Below are 21965 nucleotides of genomic sequence, written 5' to 3'. Positions count from 1 at the left end.
CTTGCTTCGGTTAATGGGGTTGCAAATAGTTGGACATGACTGAGCAACTGAACTGAACTGAACTGATAACTGACAGACACTACTATGTCTGTTCAAAATCAAACCAATAAAAATATATTTCCTAGGAGGTGAAACATAAGTATCACAAAATTTTGTGTCTCCTTGTCAATAGCAGATTAAATCAGATGGGCTGGGGGTGAACCTGGCAGATATTAATAACCTACAAGAGAGGTGAATAACCAACATATAAGCTCTCAGCAGAAGCACAATAGCTTAATTCTAACCACAGTAGTTATAGTAGTCTATGAGCCAAGGAAAAAGAAAACAGATGAGCAAAGAGAATGGCAGAGGTATAAAATAAAATTAGAAACTATAGTGATTGTATAGTTCTTTGGTCAGGCCAGACTTGCTGTCTTTCAATTCCAGTTCACTTAAAGCCTGAACATAGTTTCTCTACTTGGGTTCCATGAGATTCTCTTTATATTTAAAAACACATACAGTCTTTTGCGTGGAACTTTTTTTTACTTCAATCTTAAAAGACCCTAGCTACAACATATTTGTTCATTAAAAACATCTCTCAATCTCATATATATACAGTAACATACCAAATTACCAAGTGTCTTAACATTAGGAAGCTTCAATAACAATTGGAAAATTGTCCCTCTCTTCATTTTTATCTCTGAAAATAGATATCTGGGTTTCAATTGGGCTGATCTATGTAGTTCTTTGGTGAAAAACCTTTTCTTAGTAAACTTCTGAGTTCTTGATTGCTAAATCGCTGTTATTAGGTAAACCGCATTTAACCTACAACAGATCAACATTGATTTTTATTTTGACCTATGGATGTATTATCAGTCTATTTTTTCTGAACTTCACTTCAAGTTAAGAAGGCTAGCTGAGTTCTCTACCATTATAATCAGTGTAGTTCACCTAGAATTTGTGACTGTTTTGAGGATACTTTGCTCAATTTAGATACTCAAGCTCTATACTTAATTTTCCTAAGAAATTTTCATTGAATGTTTGAATTATCAGAAACCATATATTTGCATTTATTTTTCCCAATGTCTGAATAGTTTTGTTCCTCTTGAAAGCTCCTATTATCATGCAAAATGTGTAGTTCTCATCTTTGAATGAGAGGTTAATATAACTCTGGACAACCTGTGAAGTAGTTAACATATCTGAACTAATATTTAGGTTGTCTTGCACAAGCCACTTAACTCTTCTGCCAAGTATCTTCATGTTTTTATATAGCAAGTTTCTCTTGATATTTGAGAGAAAGTACACACTCACTTGGGAAGGAATTTTTCTGAGACATTAAAATGTCAGTGTAAGAAGATGTCAAAATTGAAATTTCAATTCAGGTACCAAGAAGCAGTAATTGTCACAGAAGGTGTCAGGTCAATATTAAAAAGAAAATGAAAAAAAAAAAAAAAAGACTTGGAGCCAAGATTCTTAGAAAACTTTCAAGCAAGAGCATAAAAAGGTATCAGGTTTAGAGGCAAAAGCTTTTTAAAGAGTTTTTGTGTATGTGTGAATATTATTATTTTTCCTGTATGTATAAAAGTGCTACTGTAATACTTTGAATGAAGATTGAAATATTGATTAATATCTTACACTAAATGCTTCTAATCTCTAAATTGATATTATGTTTTAGAATGAGATAAATCTAGACCCATCCATTACACTAGATTCAGCACACATTTTCATCCAGAGGGAGAAAAAATAAGCTTCCTCATTGAATAAAATTAAAAAATGAAACTGTGTTTTATCTATATCCACAGGGTGTACATTCCAACATATTGGCTACACCAATTTTTATTTAGCCAAAATATGCTGTTGGAAAGTTATTTCTTTTGTGTTTCACACATAAGGTAGTCAGGAGAGGTCATTAGAAGTAAAACAATTGTTAGGGTTTTTTTTCATTGCTTTATTCACTACTTGGCACCTTGCTTTAGTTTTGTTTTCCAGTTTGCACTTTAGTTAGTTTTGTTCTTAACTGGTACATATAATTTTTACTTTCCTTTGTTTGCCGGGTCAATCTACTGTACTTTATTTTTGTAGGACTGTTTTGATTTTACTTATATATGTGTGTGTGTGTGTGTGTATTCCATTATTTTGATCATTATTTGCCTGATTTTGTAACTGCCATTTGTCTGGGATTCATCTCAGGTTTCTCATTTTTAAGTATTTGTTTTAATCTCACTTAATGCCATAACAAACCACTTGTGGACTCTTCGTTCCTGACCAGAGATCAAGCCCCGAGCCTTTGTAGTGGGAGCACTGACTCCAAGACACTAGACTAACAGAGAGCTAACCCTAGGGAGTATCAAATAGTGAGAATTCACACAAAGGAAACCACTTGAATACAAGACCTAGCATCACCCAACCACCAGTAGCACCCTGTGCAGTATGCCTCATCTAAACAATAAACAAAACAAAAATACAAACCCAATCATCAGCAGACAGGATTACTACCTCACTCAGCCTTGCCTATCAGAAGAAAAACAAACAAACAAAGGGGGGAAAAACAGAAAGAAAACCCAGCACAAATCTCACAATCTTACACAAAACACTGGACCAACCTTAGGAAGGAAGAAACCAAAAGGAAGAAAGGATTCAACCTTGAAGCCTGGGAAAAGGTGACCTCAAACACAATAAGTTAAAAAGAATAATGAAAAGGCAGAGAAATACTACACAAATGAAGGAACAAACTAGAAACACAGAAGTCCAAATAAAAGAAGAGAAAATAGGCAAACTACCTGAAAAAGAATTCAGAATAATGATACTAAAAATGATCAAAAACCTTGGAAACAGAATGGAGAAAATGCAGGAGTCAATTAACAAAGACCTAGAAGAATTAAAGAATAAACATACCGGACAAACAGCACAATTACTGAAATTAAAAATACTCTAGAAGGAATAAATAGCAGAATATCTGAAGCAGAAGAACGAATCAGTGAGCCAGAAGATAAAATGGTGGAAATAACTTCTGAAGAGCAGAATAAAGTAAAAAGAATGAAAAGAACTGAGGATAGTTTCAGAGACCTCTGGGACAATATCAAACAAACAACATTCAAATTATATGGGTCCCAGAAGAATAAGAGAAAAAGAAAGGATATGAGAAAATTTTTGAAGAGATTATAGTTGAAAATTCCCCCAACATGGAAAGGAAAATAGTTAATCAAGTCCAAGAGGTGCAAAGAGTCCCACACATGATAAACCCAAGGAGAAACATGCCAAGACACATATTAATCCAACTAACAAAGACTAAACACAAAGAAAGAACATTAAAAGCATCAGGGAAAAAGCAACAAGTAACATACAAGGGAAACCCCATGCACTTAACAGTTGATCTTTCATCAGAAACTCTGCAGGACCGAAGGGAATAGCAGGATATATTTAAAGTACTGAAAGGGAAATATCTACCACCAAGATTTCTGTAAAAGACAAGGATCTCACTAAAAGTTGATGGAGAAATAAAAAGCTTTTCAGAAAAGAAAAAATTAAAAGAATTCAGTACCACCAAACCAGCTTTACAACAAATGTTAAGGGGACTTATATAGCCAAGAAATACAAGAGAAGAAAAGGATCTACAAAATCAACCCCAAACAATTTAAAAAATGGCAATAGGAACATATATGTCAATAATTACTTTAAATGTAAATGAATTAAATGCTCCCAACAAAAGACACAGACTGGCTGAGCGGATATAAAAATAAGACCTATATATATGCTGTCTCAAGAAATCCACTGCAGACCTAAAGACACATATAGACTGGAAGTGAGAGGATGGAAAAATATATTCCATGCAAATGGGAAGCAAAAAAAGCTGGAGTAGCAATCCTCATATCAGACAATTAGACCTTAAAGTAAAGAAGATTACAAAAGATAAGGAAGGACACTCCATAATGATCAAGGGATCAATCCAAGAGGAAGACAACAATTGTAAATATCTATGCACCCAACATAGGAGCACCTCAATACATAAGACAAACACTAAAAGACGTAAAAGGAGAAATTCACAGTAGCACGATAATAGTAGGAGACTTTAACACCCCACTCACACCAATGGATGGATCATCAAAACAGAAAATTAATAAGGAAACACAATTTAAATGATACATTAGATGAGATGGATCTCACTGATATCTTCAGGACATTCCATCCAAATGCAGAAGAATACACCTTCTTCTCAAGTGCACATGGAACATTCTCCAGGATAGACCACATCTTGGGTCACAAAGCAAACCCTAGTAAATTAGGAAAATTGAAATCATATCAAGCACCTTCTCCGACCACAGTGCTATGAGAGTAGATATCAATTACAAGGGAAAAAAAAAAAAAAACTGTAGAAAAACACAAACACATGGAGATTAAAAAATAGTTTCTAAATAACCAACAGGTTATTGAAAAAATCAAAAGGGAAATCAAAAAATTTCTAGAAACAAATGACAATGAAAACACAACAACTCAAAACGTATGGGATGCAGCAAAAGCAGTTCTTAGAGGAAAGTTTATAGCAATACAATCCTACCTCAAGAAACAAGAAAAACATCAAATAGACAACCTAGCTTTACACCTAAAACAACTGGAATAAGAAGAACAAAAACAAAAACAATAAATACCCAGAATTAGGAGAAGGAAAAAAAAAATCATAGAGTTCAGAGCCGAAATAATTGAAAAAGAAATGAAAGAAACAATAGTAAAGATTAATAAAACTAAAAGCTGGTTCTTTGAGAAGATAAACAAAATTGACAAACCTTTAGCCCTACTCATCAAGAACAAAAGAGAGAAGAATCAAATCAACAAAATTAAAAATGTAAAAGGAGAGGTTACAACAGACAATGCAGAAATACAAAGGATTATAAGAGACTATTATGGATAACTATATGCAAATAAAATGGATAACCTGCAGGAAATGGACAGACTCTTAGAAATGGAAATGGAAATGGAAGCTGTGATCAAAAGTCACCCAAAAAACAGGAGCGCTGGACCAGATGGCTTCAGAGGAGAATTGTATCAAACATTTAAGAAGAGCAAGGAAATGGCAAGCCACTCCAGTACTCTTGCTTAGAAAATCCCATGGATGGAGGAGCCTAGTGGACTACAGTCCATGGGCTCGCCACGAGTCGATCGCGACTGAGCGACTTCACTTTCACTTTTCACTTTCACTCATTGGAGAAGGAAATGGTAACCCACTCCAGTGTTCTTACCTGGAGAATCCCAGGGATGGCAGAGCCTGGTGGGCTGCTGTCTATAGGGTTGCACAGAGTCAGACACGACTGAAGCGACTTAGCAGCAGCAGCAGCAGCAACAACTATCCTTATGAAAACTCTCAAAAAATTGCAGAGGAAGGAACACGCCCACACTCATTCTACAAAACCACCATCACCCTGATACCAAAACCAGACAAAGACAACACACAAAAAAAGAAAACCACAGGCCAATATCACTGATGAACATAGATGCAAAAATCCTCAACAACACTTTAGCAAACAGAATTGAGCAACACATCAAAAAGCTCATACACCATGATAAAGTTGGGTGTATTCCATGAATGCAAGGATTCTCCAATATATGCAAATCAATCAATGTGATACACCATATAAACAAACTGAAAGATAAAAACCATATGATAATCTCAATAGATGTAGAAAAAGCCTTTGAGAAAATTCAGCACCTATTTATGATTAAAACTCTTCAAAAAATGGGCATAGAAGGAATGTACCTCAACATAGTTAAGGCCGTATACAATAAGCCTACAGCAAACATTATTCTCAATGGTGAAAAACTGAAAGCATTCCCCCTGAGATCAGAAATAAGACAAGGGTGTCTAGTTTCCCACTATTATTCAACATAGTTCTGGAAGTCCTAGCTACAGCAATCATAGAAGAAAAAGAAACAAACGGAATCCAGATCGGAAAAGAAGTAAAGCTCTCACTGTTTGCAGATGACATGATACTGTATATAGAAAATCCTAATGATAGTATCAGAAAATTACTAGAGGTAATCAGTAAATTTAGCAAAGTTGCGGGATCACTTACATTTCTATATACTAACAATGAAAAATCAGAAAGAGAAATTAAGTAATCAATCCTATTCACCATTGCAACAAAAGAATTAAATATTTAAGTATAAGCTTACCAAAGGAGACAAAAAAACTGTACACAGATAATTAAAAACACTAATGAATTAAATCAAAGATGACATAAACAGATGGAGAGACATTCCATGTTCCCAGGTATGAAGAATCAATATTGTGAAAATGACTATACTACCAAAAGTAATCTACAGAGTCAGTGTTCCCTATCAACTTACCAATGGCATTTTTCACAGAACTAGAACAAAAAAATTCAAAATTCATATGGAAACACAAAAGCTCTCGACTAGCCAAAGCATTCTTGAGAAAGAAGAATGGAGCTAGAGGAATCAACCTTCCTGACTTCAGATTATACTACAAAGCTACAATCATCTAGACAGTATGGTACTGGCACAAAGACAGAAATATAGATCAATTGAACAAGATAGAAAGCTCAGAAATAAATTCATGCATGTATGGGTACCTTATTTGACAAAGGAGACAAGAATATACAATGGGGTAAAGACCGCCTCTTCAATAAATTGTGCTGGGAAAACTGGATAGCTACATGTTAAAGAATGAAATTAGAACACTTCCTAACACCATACACAAAGATAAACTCAAAATAGATTAAAGAACTAAATGTAAGACCAGAAATTATAAAACTCTTAGAGGAAAACATAGGCAGAACACTTGATGACATAAATCAAAGCAAGATCCTCTATGACCCACCTCTGAGAGTAATGGACATAAAAACAAAAGTAAACAAGTGGGGCCTGATTAAACTTAGAAGCTTTTGCACAGCAAAGGAAACTATAAGCAAGGTGAAGAGACAACCCTCAGAATGGGAGAAAATAATAGCAAATGAAACTGACAAAGAATTAATTTTCCAAAATATACAAGCAGCTCATACAAATCAATACCATGAAAACAAACAACCTAATCAAAAAGTGGGAAAAAGACCTAAACAGACATTTCTCCAAAGAAACTTACAGATGGCTAAAAAACACATGAAAAGATGCTCAACATTGCTCATCATCAGAGAAATGCAAATCAAAACTACAATGAGATCCTCACACCAGTCGGAGTGGCCATCATCAAAAAGTGTACAAACAATAAATGCTGGACAGGGTGTGGAGAAAAGGGAATGCTGTCGCACAGTTGGTGGGAATGTAAATTATAGCCATTACGGAAGACAATATGGAGATTCCTTAAAAGAATATGAAGAAAACCACCATATGACCCAGAAATCACACTCCTAGGCATATACCCAGAGGAAACCTAAATTGAAAAAGACACATCTATCCCATTGTTCATTGCAATAGTTAGAACATGGAAGCAACCTAGATATCCATCAACAGATGAATGGGTAAAGAAGTTTTGGAGCATATACACAATGGAATATTACTCAGCCATAAAAAGGAACAACTTTGAGTCAGTTCTAATGAGGTGGATGAACCTAGAACCTATTATACAGAGGGAAGTAAGTCAGAAAGAGAAAAATAAATGTGTATTCTAATGCATATATATGGAATCTAGAAAAAAAATGGTACTGAAGAATTTTATAGGGCAACAATGGAGAAACAGACATAGAGAATGGACTTATGGACATGTTGAGAGGGGAGGACAGTGTGAGATGTACGAAAAGAGGAACATCAGTTCAGTTCAGCCGCTCAGTTGTGTCCAACTCTTTGTGACCCCATGGACTGTAGCACGCCAGCTTCCCTGTCCTTCACCAACTCCCGGCATTTACTCAAACACATGTCCATCCAGTCAGTGATGCCATCCAACCATTTCATTCTCTGTCATCCTCTTCTCCTCCCATCTTCAATCTTTCCCAGCATGAGGATCTTTTCCAATGAGTCACTTCTTTATATCTGGTGGCCAAAATTTGGAGTTTCATCTTCAGCACCACTCCATCCAATTAATATTCAAGACTGATTTCCTTTGGGATTTAATGGTTGGATCTCCTTGCAGTCCAAGGGACTCTCAAGAGTCTTCTCCAACACCACAGTTCAAAAGCATCAACTCTTTGGTGCTCAGCTTTCTTTATAGTTCAACTCTCACATCCATACATGACTACTGGAAAAACCATAGCTTTGACTTCACGGACATTTGTCAATAAAGTAATGTCTCTGCTTTTTAATATGCTGTCTAGGTTGGTCAAAACTTTTCTTCCAAGGAGTAAGCGTCTTTTAGTTTCCTGGCTGCAGTCACCATCTGCAGTGATTTTGGAGCCCCCAAATATAAAGCCTCTTACTGTTTCCATTGTTTCTCCATCTATTTGCCATGAAGTGATGGGACCAGATGCCATGATCTCTATTTTCTCCAGTAGCATATTGGGCACCTATCTACCTGGGGAGTTTATCTTTCAGTATCATATCTTTTTGCCTTTTCATACTGTTCATGGGATTCTCAATGGAAGAATACTGAAGTGGTTTGCCATTCCTTTCTCCAGTGGACCACATTTTTTCAGAACTCTCCACCATGAACTATCCATCTTGGGTGGCCCTACATGGCATGGCTCTTGGTTTCATTGAATTAGATAAGGCTGTGGTCCATGTGATCAGTTTGATTAGTTTTCTGTAATTGTGGTTTTCATTCTGTCTGCCCTCTGATGGATGAGAGTAACATGGAAACTTACATTACCATATGTAAAAGAGATAGCCCATGGGAATTTACTGTATGACTCAGGAAACTCAAACAGGGGCTCTGTATAAACATAGAGGGGTGGGATAGGGAGGAAGATGGGAGAGAGTTTCAAAAGCAAGGGGATATATGTATACCTATGGCTGATTCAGGTTTGATAGAAAACAACAAAATTCTGTAAATCAATTACCCTCCATTTAAAAAAATGAATAAAAAAAGAAGCAAAACAAAATTTTCAAAAGACTATAGTGTCAAGATGATGACTCTTCTTGGAAACCACAATTTATCAGAATGTTTTATTTTGTGATTTATAGAACTAGTAAGAGGTATTCCTTAAATATCACTAATTTTTTTTGAATGACATGCTTTTTTATATGCCCAAGGTAGTTGGGTGAAGCAGGGTATTTTGATGCAATATATGGAACCCTTAAACTAGAGCTATACAAACAAAAGCAATGATATAATTATCATTCATATAGAAGTGATAAGGAATGAATTCAGGTTGGGCCTGAGATTTTGAAAACAGCAAACTAATTAATAGGAGAGCGGTATTTTAAATTTTAGTTCCATTAATAGCTAAAGATAAGATTTGTTGCATTAATCCTGACAAGAATATAAACTTTGAAAATGACAACTGGCTGCAGTGAGGGCAACCAACACATTACTGGAGAGTAAGAGTTAGCTGGCTAGAATTTTGTTTAAAGTAGCCTTTTTATATGCTCCAATGAGAGCCAATGGAGAAACCTGACTATATTTGTATGGAGAAGTGAAGAAAATGGAAACTACAACAACTCATATTTTTAATACATGATTGAAAGAGAATGAGAAAGAAAGGACAGGCAGTTAAAGCTAGCACTGAGGTTATGAAAGAGGCCATGAGGGTACATGCATTAGTCTTTATCATTAAACCTAGTTACTCAGCAGAATAAGGGACAGAAGGAGAGAGCAGCTGCCAGCACTAGAAGAGAATGTCCTCGTGCTAAGAGACAATTCTGGAGACACTGTTTCACTTCACTGAATATGTCACTTACTCAAAAAGCCGCTTTAACAACCCATGGTTGATTTTATATGAGTTGGAATTGATATAACCAAATTGATGGAAGAAATAGAGAACAATAAAAGTAGTGTCCATTTATCCAGTTTGCCATCATTAAAACATCCCCATGCAGCTTAATGCCATAATTGACAATAGAGATCTGAGAAGCTGTAGTTAATTAGAGAACCGCCTTAGTAATAAATGTAAGTGAGCTATTGACATCTGCATACTATTATATTTGAGAAATAGAGTCACATAAACGCAGGGTAATTAACATTTTATATTTAACTTTCAGGTTTCATAGCCTGATTAAAATGGTACTGGATTCGTAGTCTCCCCCTTTCCTTTAACCTTTTTTATTCCCTGTTGCTGACCACTTTTCAGTTATTTCCCTTCATGTCAAGAGGTCCATCAAAGAGTTGGAGGAAAACAACAGAGATGCTGTAAAACCTGATTCAGTATTTGCAATTGCTAGTAGTATTGCTAAGAGTTTATACAGAGTGAGATTGAAAATACTGTTGAAAATGATAGTGTATTATTTGTGGCTTTAAATTACCCAAGCAATTTTTGTCTCACATTATCACATATAATTGAGAAGTAGCCACTCATGACAAGTCAATAATAAGCAAAATCCTTGTCCTTAACAAACAGTAGAAGCTATTAGCTTTTTAAGTATTAGCTTAAGTATTAGCTACGGAGAAGGCAATGGCATCCCACTCCAGTACTCTTGCCTGGAAAATCCCATGGATGGAGGAGCCTGGTGGGCTGCAGTCCATGGGGTCGCTAAAAGTCGGACACGACTGAGTGACTTCACTTTCACTTTTCACTTTCATGCATTGGAGAAGGAAATGGCAACCCACTCCAGTGTTCTTGCCTGGAGAATCCCAGGGATGGGGGAGCCTGGTGGGCTTCCGTCTATGGGGTCTCACAGAGTCGGACACGACTGAAGTGACTTAGCAGCATTAGCTAATATTCTACCAGTTTTAATTTGTGAAATTATCCCTTCTGCTACTCGAGAGCTTACTTAAATGTAAAGAATCCCGACTGTTTCTGAAAAGCAGGACAAAACTTATTCCATTCCTTTCACAGGCATATGTTCTTTCTGAATGTTATGAAACTAAATTTATGAAGTTGTTTTCAATTAATCTACAATTATAAAATTAATATATTTTATTATATTTGATTTGCCTGCCAATACAGGAGATGTGGGTTCAATCCTAGGGTTGGGAAGATCCCTGGAGGAGGAAATGGCAAACCACTCCAGTATTCTTGCCTGAAAAATCCCATGGACAGAGGGCCCTGGCGGGCTACAGTCCATCAGTCCATGGAGTTGTAAAGAATCAGGCATGACTGAGTGATTGTATGTACACACATTATATTTTGTATAAAATTTTTCTTTAAAACACAGTCTTACAACCTGAAGATATATTTCCTGTTATAATATCACCCTTTTAAAATCTTACTTCCTAGAAATAAGCAGCCACAGTTAAAAATTTAGCTTGTAACTTGCCAGAATATCATCCATGAACATATAGCTATACATTTATCCTACTTATACGTAACCTGCTTATTGAGGAGTCACAATTCATTCATTAATTAACATAATGACTTTTAGTTTTATGCCTTCTATCTTCAGTGGGTTTAATTCTTCTCTTTCAATTACTACTTCCCTTAAGTTCCCTACCTTTGTATATTAAAATTGAATTCAGTATTCAGTATATTTTAAGATTCCAGTATCTTATTTCATTCAGCAAATTTCCTCCCTCTAGCATTGAGCATTTCTCATTTTTTTTTTTTTTTTTCTTTTTAGGGGGAAGGGAGCAGTCATTGGATTTAAAACTGGAAGGCAGAAGAGACAGTGGTCTGCTCTTTCACTCCCTGGCCACAGCCCTTTGAGCATGGGACAGGAAAGGGGAAAAGTGGAGACCAGTGGTTTTCTTATGAATATGGACTAACCTCCAGTGGTGAGGGACATCTCCAGGCTCATGCTGATTTGTTCAATTTCTATCAGGATCTTTCCATTGCTAGTGACTTCCACTGGTGTGTGATTTCTGAGTTCACAACGTGTATGATTTCTTGAGGTAGATTTTAGCTTCACTCCCAGTCACATAGAAACACCTGAGTGAGAACAACTCATCTCACTTTTGCCCCTGATCAGCATCTGTTTCTTCTGCACGGGATATGGCCTCTCTGGGCACCAACAGCTCTTACGCCTACCCTAGGCTCCATACACCTTTATGAGACCCTTTTTATTCTTCAAAAACTGCAGAGATTAGACATAGGAGTCTTCTTCCCTCATCTCAGGCAGACTATCCCAAAAATCTTTTCCAACATTTTGCTGGCTACAATTAAAAGTCCCTACCTTCAGAAATTTCACACAAGATATTGTCTTCAGCCTCAAAATTCATACTTCCTCCAAAACTCCAGAAACACAAGTCCAATTTTTGAGAAACTTTGTCACCATATTGCTCTATTTTGGTTGCAGTAAGAGTCCCAACTTTCAGCAGTTGAGCAAACTGTCAGTGGGAAAGAAGATGCTTTTTCATAGAATTTGGATGTGATTGCTTTAAAGTTTTCTTTCAGTTGTACTAGATAAACTGTATTTCCTATTTGTAACTCTTTTAGCCTTTTTTTTTCTCATGGAGACATAATGTTCTGATATTATTTTCTTTTAGAATTACACTATTTTCTTATAATATCTAATATCTATTCTGCCTTCAACTTATATGTACTCATGTTATCTCCCTTCCCTTTGACCAAAAGTCAAAAAGCATTATTTGACAACTTCATATTTTATAAAGACCTGGCCCTTGGAATGACTTAGCCATGTTGCTGCTTTACTGCTTTTATAACTCATGATTTTCAGTATTTAATTTGGCTGTCCATCTTCATTTGTTTCCCAAAAGCTTTGTTTCACAGTTTCTGATTTTATGAGTTTACTGAATTTCTCCAAAAGGTCAGTCATATATCATTTACTGTAACTGTTTAATGGACACTAATCAAAACTTTATTCTTTCATTGCAAGGTGAAAATGTGGAAATATAATCATCATATAATATTTAATAATTACTTAATTCAGTTATCTCATTTATTTTTCTACTCAATAGAAAAGGAAGTTATGTTAAAACTGTTAATCTTTTCTAAGAGTTCAATGATTTATTTATATGTGTAATGACATACAAAGCAATGCAATGCATACAATGCAATCTATTCCAGTATTCTTGCATGGGGAATCCCATGGACAGAGGAGCCTGGTGGGCTACAGTCCACGGGGTTTCAAAGAGTCAGACATGACTGAAGTGACTTAGCACAGCACACGGTTTATTATTACTTGTTTCTCAAATAATAAAAACTTCATTTAGTAGATTTACTTCATAGTCTACCTAGATTCATATTTTTCTTTTTGTTTCTTTTAATGACCTGTGGCTGGTGTGTATTTAATCTTATATTTACCTAATTATTTGAGTTTTTGTGGCAACAATGTTTGCCTAAATTGTGGTGCTGTTTTTCTATGTTAATCATGGATTTACATAATTTAATTGATTGTCACAGCTCATTTTAATTATTGGTTTATTTTCTATTCATTACCTTGCCAGTTTCTTGAGGCCTGGCATTGTGTAGTTTGTCTGAACATCCTCAAAGACCAGTAAAAATTCTTATTCATAAACCATACTAAAAAAATATTTCTTTGATGAACAAATGAATCTTTCTATCCCTTAATTTTTCATTCGACAATGTATATACTGCAATCCCAGGTCAAGTGTCAAAACATTTCCTTTTAGTCCTCAAAACTCCAAATTTCCCATTGTTTTTTTAGCAATTAGTCTATAAAATAAATATGAAATTAAGCACATTTCTAGTCATGTATAAATGTTTAAACTGATAATACCAGACTCTTCAGAATGATTTATAAACTAATGCAGAAATTTTATTTACTTTTACAAGTGTAATCTTTAAATTTTTCTAAAATAATTGACCAAATCATCAGAAGCAATATTTATTTGGAATAAATAATGGGATTGTGCATGCTCAGTCGCTTCAGTCATGTCTAACTCTTTGAGACCCTACAGATTGTATTCCATCAGGCTCTTTTATCCATGGGATTTTCCAGGCAAGAATGCCAGAGTGGGTTGCCATTCCTTTCTCAGAATAATACAACTAGTAATCACACTGAACTGTTGAAAAGAATTCTGAGTAGGCAAGTACACTTTCTGGGTTAAATTACAAAACATAATAAATTCTGTTAGAAATAAATACTCTGGAAATTCTGGTACATACTTTATAGATGAGCTACTTTGACATTAATTCAAAATTTAATCCTTAAAATTATTCTCACAGTTAATTGTAAGGTTACATACAGAGTTATTCTCCATCACATATATTAAAATTTATTTTCCTAGGCATTTTGAGTGTAGTAAAAATTGTATTTATTTAAATTGCTTAATTAAAAGAGCAGTGGGAGTTAAATATTAACTGCAGGACATTTTTCAATCAATGTGATGACTGGTAATAGACCAACATATTGCCTTGAAGATGATCAGATCTCAGTGTGCTTTATTATTTTGTACAAATGACTTATGTCCTGAAATCTAAAGCTTTTAATATGTAAAATTAGAGTCATATATATTTCAATTAGTTTTGAGGTAAGAATGAAATTGCTAATTTAAACAAAATTAAAACTGTGTCTGGATTTAGTACATATTATGCCTAAGATTAGAGTCCAGATCAGTCACCAAATTCTCAGGAAGGAGTGGAAGAAATCATGGGTATTCTCACTCACACACCTCACATATTCTCAAGGAACTAGCCAAAAGAATTCATGGCAGAACAGAGGTCTCCACCAGCAGGTCTTTAGTATCCTCACAACTCTTTCTCTGACTAAGGGCTAATTCTTCCCTTTACTTTCCAGGACTAGGCATGAATAAAAAATCTTCCTCCTATTCCACACTAAGAGCCTCTGGAGAAGGAATGGCTATCCACTCCATATCTTGCCTGGAAAATCCCATGGACCAGAGGAGATTGGCAGGCCACAGTCCATGGGGTTGCAATGAGTTGGACACGACTGAGTTAGAGGAAGCAGGGTGATATTATGAAAAATCATCAAAAAGACTACTGAAGATACAAAGCAAAGAAAAGAGGGCAAAAAAAAAAAAAAAGATTATGGAACAGAACATAAATCTACAATACTTTTTGATAGTAAATGGGTTAATGGAATTCACAAATCTGAGTTTTATTCTTCTTATACAATCTCATGGTGTTTGCCAATAAAATTTTCTTTTCATATGTGTAAATAATTATTCCTATTATTTTCCCCTGCATTTTCTCTTGGAGTGGGCCAATATATAAGTTTTTTAGACAGCTATTTTCAAGATGTCATGGACAATAAATAGTATTAATATTATTCCTTAACTCATGTTCAGAGGCTTTCTTTATCTTAGAAATCTATAACAGAAAATTTTATAAATTACTGTGTAAACGAATGCATAAATGTATTAGTGCTTATGTGTGAAAATACCACCAGTGAATTATGTTTATCTAGAATGAACAATTGGAGAAGGCAATGGCACCCCACTCCAGTACTCTTGCCTGGAAAATCCCATGGATGGAGGAGCCTGGTGGGCTACAGTGCATGGGGTCGCTAAGAGTCGGACCTGACTGAGTGACTTCACTTTCACTTTTCACTTTCCTGCATTGGAGAAGGAAATGGCAACCGACTCCAGTGTTCTTGCCTGGAGAATCCCAGGGACGGGGAGCCTGGTGGGCTGCCATCTATGGGATCGCACAGAGTCGGACACGACTGAGGTGACTTAGCAGCAGCAGCAGCAGAGTGAACAATGTTTTATAATCTAAATATGCAAGTTTACTATGATATTATCTTGTCCTTTCTGCTGATTATAATTTGTATCATTTCTAAATCTGTATCAGGGACTTCTCTGGTGGTCCAGTGGTTAAGACTCTGTGCTTCCAATGCAGGGGGAATGTGCATTGATCCCTGGTGGGACAATTAAGATCACACATGCTGCATGGTGCAGCCAAAAATAGAATAAAATAAAATCCACTGAAAAAATAATAAAAATAAACTAAATCTGAATCAAAGTCTGAAAATATTATTTTATACCTTGTCCTTAATAAAAGACTATTCATGATTTACAACATATCCTCTTCCACTGCCTAATTTCAACAAATTAATGGAAATATTATCATTTAATGAGTATATGAGAAGTGTCCCAATAATAAAAATGAAAAATATTTTTATATGCAATCCCAGGTAAGATTTCTCATCAGGGGAAAAATGATAATTTCAAAGCAGAAATTTTAAAATATTTTTAAAAGAATTGATGGCAGTAATTTGAAGGAGATAAAGACATTTTATAAAGAAAGCAAAATATTTCTGGTATCATATTTGCATAAAATTTAAATATTAAGACAATTTTATCATATTAATATGCAGTTACTTCAAAGATGTTCCACACTCGAAAAGTTATATTTACAAACTATGCTTTATCATCATCATCTCTGTTCTTTATTTAAATCTCTCTTAAGAACTAAAACCAAGTGTCCCTTTGTCTATTTCAAAACTTTTCTCCCCTAAACTCCTCTGCAACATTGTGTATTAGAAATGAATAACAGTTTCAAAAGACCTTCTCCTAGTACTCTGTTTATTTCAGCTCCCATGACTCAGTCCACCATTTTTCCTTATAATAAGAATGCAAAATGTTTATTCTGAATCTAGTTTATTTTTGACCTGTAAAGTTTGAGACAAAGTAGATCTTTCAGCTTGTGTTCTAACTAGTGTATGAAAGTAACATAACATAGTAGAATGCTTGTTGTTATGCTAAAACTATTCCCAAGGGTTAGCTGAGCTGAAGGAACAGCTGTTACAGTAAAGAAAATGCAAAAAAAAAAAAAAAAGAAAAAAAGGTTTTATATCAATCTTAGAGAGGAAGATGAATGGCATTCCTCCCATTATTGAAGAAAGACTGCTTCAAATGTGAATGGACAATCAACTTCAGTTCAAGAGTAGGTTACTGAGAAACTTTCATTTATTAACACAGAAGGTACTCTCAAAAATGACTCAAATTATTTTTCTAAAATGTTTTAAAATAGCAATAAGTTTTAATTTTAGTTTAACAATAATACAAATTTATATTTGAAATTGCATTAATTTTTGACATTCATTTTATAATACTAATAAACCTAATTAATTCTAAGTGGAAAATACTTATATAAATCTAACAAATTACAGGTCTTCTAAAAATAATTGATCTTGATTTAATAACTTTATTTATCCTTATTATTTGAAAACACCAACACTACCTACAGTAAACCACCATACAGTTAACACTTTATTTTTAGAATATCTACTCCTTTTATTCAATTACTATTTAAAGCTTATAAGAGTAAAAGTAAAGCAAGTTACTAAGTTTTATACTCTTCTAAATTCAGGATGCTGGTAAAATATAGAATATTTTCTTTTAATACTTTACTAAAATTATTTCAGATATGTGGTAAAATGGATGTCTGCTCTCCTGCCAGATCTCTCATGTTGGATATTGTGCTCTGATTTGATCTACTTCCTTGTTATTACATGTAAACTCATGTTGGGTTTAGCCATGTCCAACATTTTGACCTTGTATCAATTAATATCATAAATATTAATAGATATCTAATTATACTTTGGTGTTGTGGTACATGGGCCAAATGATTTTTGCACTAAGCAAATTATTAATAATACTATCCTGAATGTTTTTTGATTCTTAAAAAACATAATAGAACCTTGAAAGGTTGTGGACTTTGTACAATATAAAATTAAATATACATATATTGAACCGCTCTAAATTTGGTATTATACACACACACAGACACACACATATATATTTTTAAATCCATTTTGCTTACTCAACTTTAGCTTTACCACTTCTAAAAAAACATGATGTTAGATTGTATTCTTAATCCATTCAGTCTTTGAATTTTAATAGGAAAATTTACTCCATTTATAACAGTTGTCATAAGTGTGTTGGTTGTCTATCATCTACTTTAAGTTTTCTATTTTTTATTCTTTTAACTAACATGAAGTATATTTTATAGACTTTTTTAAATTTTAAAGGAATAATATCTCCATTTTTACCAGTAATTATTAATACCTTTAAGTTCAAATGAGCGTTCCCTGGTGGCTCAGAGGTTAAAGCGTCTGCCTGCAATGTGGGAGACCTGGGTTTGATCTCTGGGTCGGGAAGATCCCCTGGAGAAGGAAATGGCAACCCACTCCAGTATTCTTGCCTGGAGAATCCCATGGATAGAGGAGCCTGGTGGGCTACAGTCCACAGGGTTGCAAAGAGTCCGGACACTACTGAGCGACTTCACTTTCACTTTCACTTTAAGTTCAAAATGCATTGTTTGATTATGAGATATGAAAAAGGTGCTTACTCCACATCTCATGTGTACGCTGACGTACAGGTTATAAGTTTAATTTCATGTCTGTGTCATCTTCCCCACAGCAGTTCTCTTATTTAGTTTATGTAATTTGGAAATTTAGATACAGATAAATCTTATTTTATTTCAAGGTGGACTGCTTTCTCCACCTGATAATCTGATTGATTATGAAATAATGTAATCAGGTCAAATGAAGACCCTATATTTCATCAAACTCCACATGTACATAATGCTATAAAAGTCATGATAAGAACAAGAGTTGTCAACTCTTCTCATTATCAACAAATGGCAATAGCAGTTATTATAATTTAGAATTTTAATAAATATATTTATAAAAACATTTTGGATCTCTATAATTATTAGCAAGGGTATTTAGGAAACAATTTTGGAATTTAACTTGCTTGTAAATAGAGTCTATGTATTTTATCATGGCAGAAGGATTAAGTATAGAATACCTAACATTCACTGCTTCTAAGAACTTTTCTCCATTTTCCAGCAATTCATTCCATTTTCAGTGATTCAGTGTGCCAATAACTATCCATCCCAATCTAAGTCACATTCTATTTTTGATAATTACTATGTCCCAAATAACTTAGAGCAGAGAGATCTTCATGGTGGAAGTGAGATGAAGTGAAATTTCCCTGACCACCTCTGAGGAAGACCTTTCAATGCATTAGGGATATGGCTTCCCTCCCTTAAACAGTGAATATTCTAGGTGTCTAAGTTAGAAATGCTTACTAGCTATGCATGAAATTCCATTAGTTCTAACTGGCCTTGGTGTTTTTCTATAGAATTTAATTTGCTATTTTATTAGTGGAAACTTCTCTTGATGTCTAGTAGATTGCTGAATAATATTTCAATTTCTCTGCACAATTTTATATTTTTCCCATTTTCTATAGGTACTTTGATGAAAAACAGGAGATACCAACACTAGTGAGCTAGCACCTTGACTGTAAAATTTGAAGAAAAACTTTTAAATAGCTTGAAAAACACTTGTCAGACATTAGATAAATCATCACAGTAAGGCAACAGCTGTCCAAGGAAAAGGGGATTTCTTTTCTTGAATGTACCTTTGCCCATCATTTAATATGTTCATCTTTTAAAGATCAGAACTTTCCATTTTGCTGCCAAGTCTCTAGAGTTTAGCTGCTTTGAGTATGAACAACTGACTGCTTTTTGCCTCAGAGAAATTGCCGACTACGAGTGTGTCAATTAATACACCTTCAGTCCCTCCATTTGATACTCATCTACTTGCTTATCAGCTTGCATATATATTCACTTTCCATAAACTTGTGTATACATTACTCATCATCCTTATTCTCTCTTAATCTTCTGAACAGTGGAGAGAGCTGTATGAGTTAAAACAACAAAGACAACTATGAAATTATAGTAATTTAGTCTTCTAATAGCCAGGAGTATATATATCATAGGAGGAAACATGATATGGTCTTGGGAGTGATGAGATAAAAGTTAGGAAGCCTTAGGTTATGATATCTGTGGGATCAGTCCTAAGAATCAGCAGACCTGGTAAACAATCAAGTTGCCTTCTTTAACGTTTTACCTGATTATTCATTTATTTTTTTTTCCAACCAGATACTGTTCTGGGCATCACCTTGGGTATCTGCACTGGCAGCTGGCCCTGGGCTCGGATTGCCTGAATTCTCTTCTATTTTTGCATCTGGAACAAAGTTAAGTTCACTGACAAGATGAGGTGTTCTGGCTCCTGGTCAGCTTTTTGGGTACACCAAAGTCCCTGGGAATCCTTACAAAGATACTTCTGGAGAGTTCAAAGAAAGAATAGTGCAGTGGATGAACAATGAAGACAAGAGAGTTTCTTCCTGTGCTTACTAATAATTGGTTAGAATGACTGGTTAAATGGCTGCAATGACTCACTGACAATAATGGAGAAATTTCTTCAAATGATCAAGTCAAGGACTTAATGAGGCTGTTCTTATAAGAATGGCAACTAACAGAAAGTGCCAAAGATTAATAGCATCAAGAACCTGTTCTCTGTTTATGAAATACCATGTCTTTGCTGTTGAAGCATATTTCTTAATTCCTAACCTTTAAAAACAGACTCTTGATCAAGAGAATAGAGCCTTATTTTTATGAATAATCAGTTGACAACATGCTAGTTTGGAGAGATTATCACTTTTTGCCAAAGTCTACACCATCTGCTCCACATTCTAATTACCAATAAAAGAAGGACCTAACTCACAATTGCATCATAAAAAAGTTAGATGTGATTTAAATGCACTTGTTTGTATTTTATTTAAAGAAGCTTCAATGATACATCTGTTACACATTTTTCAATATTTTGACACAGATCATAAGAAAGTACTCAAAAAAGTATATGGCAAGTAAACATGCCACATTTCAAAAGGGAAAATTTCTATTAGTATATGGACCTCAAAAATCCATTATTAATCTTTAGACTAATGATTCAATAAAGGAAATTCATTAGAATTAGTGGGCATTTTAGAATGTTTAAATTTAGATCACCTAATAAATCTCATAAGTAAATTTACAAATCACCGTTATTTCACGAAAAACAATCAATTTATATTAGGAGGTGAAGCATTTGTGAGGTAATTTGGGTTAGATGAGGATGTGAAAGTGGAGCCCTCATGTATGAGGCTACTGTCCTTATGAAAGGAGATTCCTTATACATGAACTGAAAGATAGTATTATGAAGATGTTGGTCTCTATAGATTCAATACTATAATCCCAATACAGGTCTCTCCAAGTCTTATGTACAGGCATGTGTGTAACAGGAAAAGCTAATTTTAAAGTACACATAGAAACTCCAGTGGCCAAGCACAGCAAAGATGCTCTTCATGTATATAAAGGAATAATGGTATGTTTTACAAGCAGACAAATGTAGAAGAATAGAGAAATGTGCTATAGCCCTGAATATGTATGGACAATTGATTTGTGACAAGTATTACTGCAGACCGCAGGGGAAGAACACTATTTTTGATATAGAGTGCCAGAAAATCAGACTTCTATGGAATAAGAATACAAAAATAAAATGATCTAAATGCCAAAACCAAAGCTATTGTAATTCTATAAAATAATATTGGAGATTATTTTCAGGACCTCTGGATAAGATAGGACTCTTTAAATAGATTACAGGAAACTCTTACCAGAAATGAAAAAATGGATAAATTTGACTACATTGAAATTAAAAACTAAATTTAAAAAATCTCCTGAAGGAATTGAAAAATAAGCCAAGAAATGGAAAAATATATTTATAACACTAAATCCTGCAGATATAAACTACTACTACATTTCCATTAAGAAAAAAATAATAAAACAGAAAAAAATGGGTTAGAATCATGATGGGTACTTTCCAAAATGGATATCCAAATAGTCACTAAGGATATGAAAATATACACAATCTCATTAGTAAGAAGGAAAATGAAAGTTAAAACTACAGTAAGATACACCTACAGTACTCACCAGAATGGAAAAAATGAAAAAGTATAAAGAAAGCCAAAAGTTGGTAAGGATGTACAGCATTCGGAGCTCACATAAATTGCTAGTATATAAGAAAAGTTTGACATGTTTACTATGTTTGAAGCTGCATATGTTCTGAGAGCCAAAATTATATACCTAGATATATAACCCATAGCAATTCATGCACATATGCACTAAGAATTGTCCCATGGCAGCAATATACATAATCTGCATAAACTGAATTATCCATGAATATTAAAATGGATAAACAGATTTTTAATACAATGGAATAATATTCAACAATGAAAA

The sequence above is a fragment of the Bubalus kerabau genome, chromosome 8 (assembly GCF_029407905.1).
Source record: "Bubalus kerabau isolate K-KA32 ecotype Philippines breed swamp buffalo chromosome 8, PCC_UOA_SB_1v2, whole genome shotgun sequence".
Classification (NCBI taxonomy): Eukaryota; Metazoa; Chordata; class Mammalia; order Artiodactyla; family Bovidae; genus Bubalus; species Bubalus kerabau.
This window is presented reverse-complemented; position numbering follows the sequence as displayed.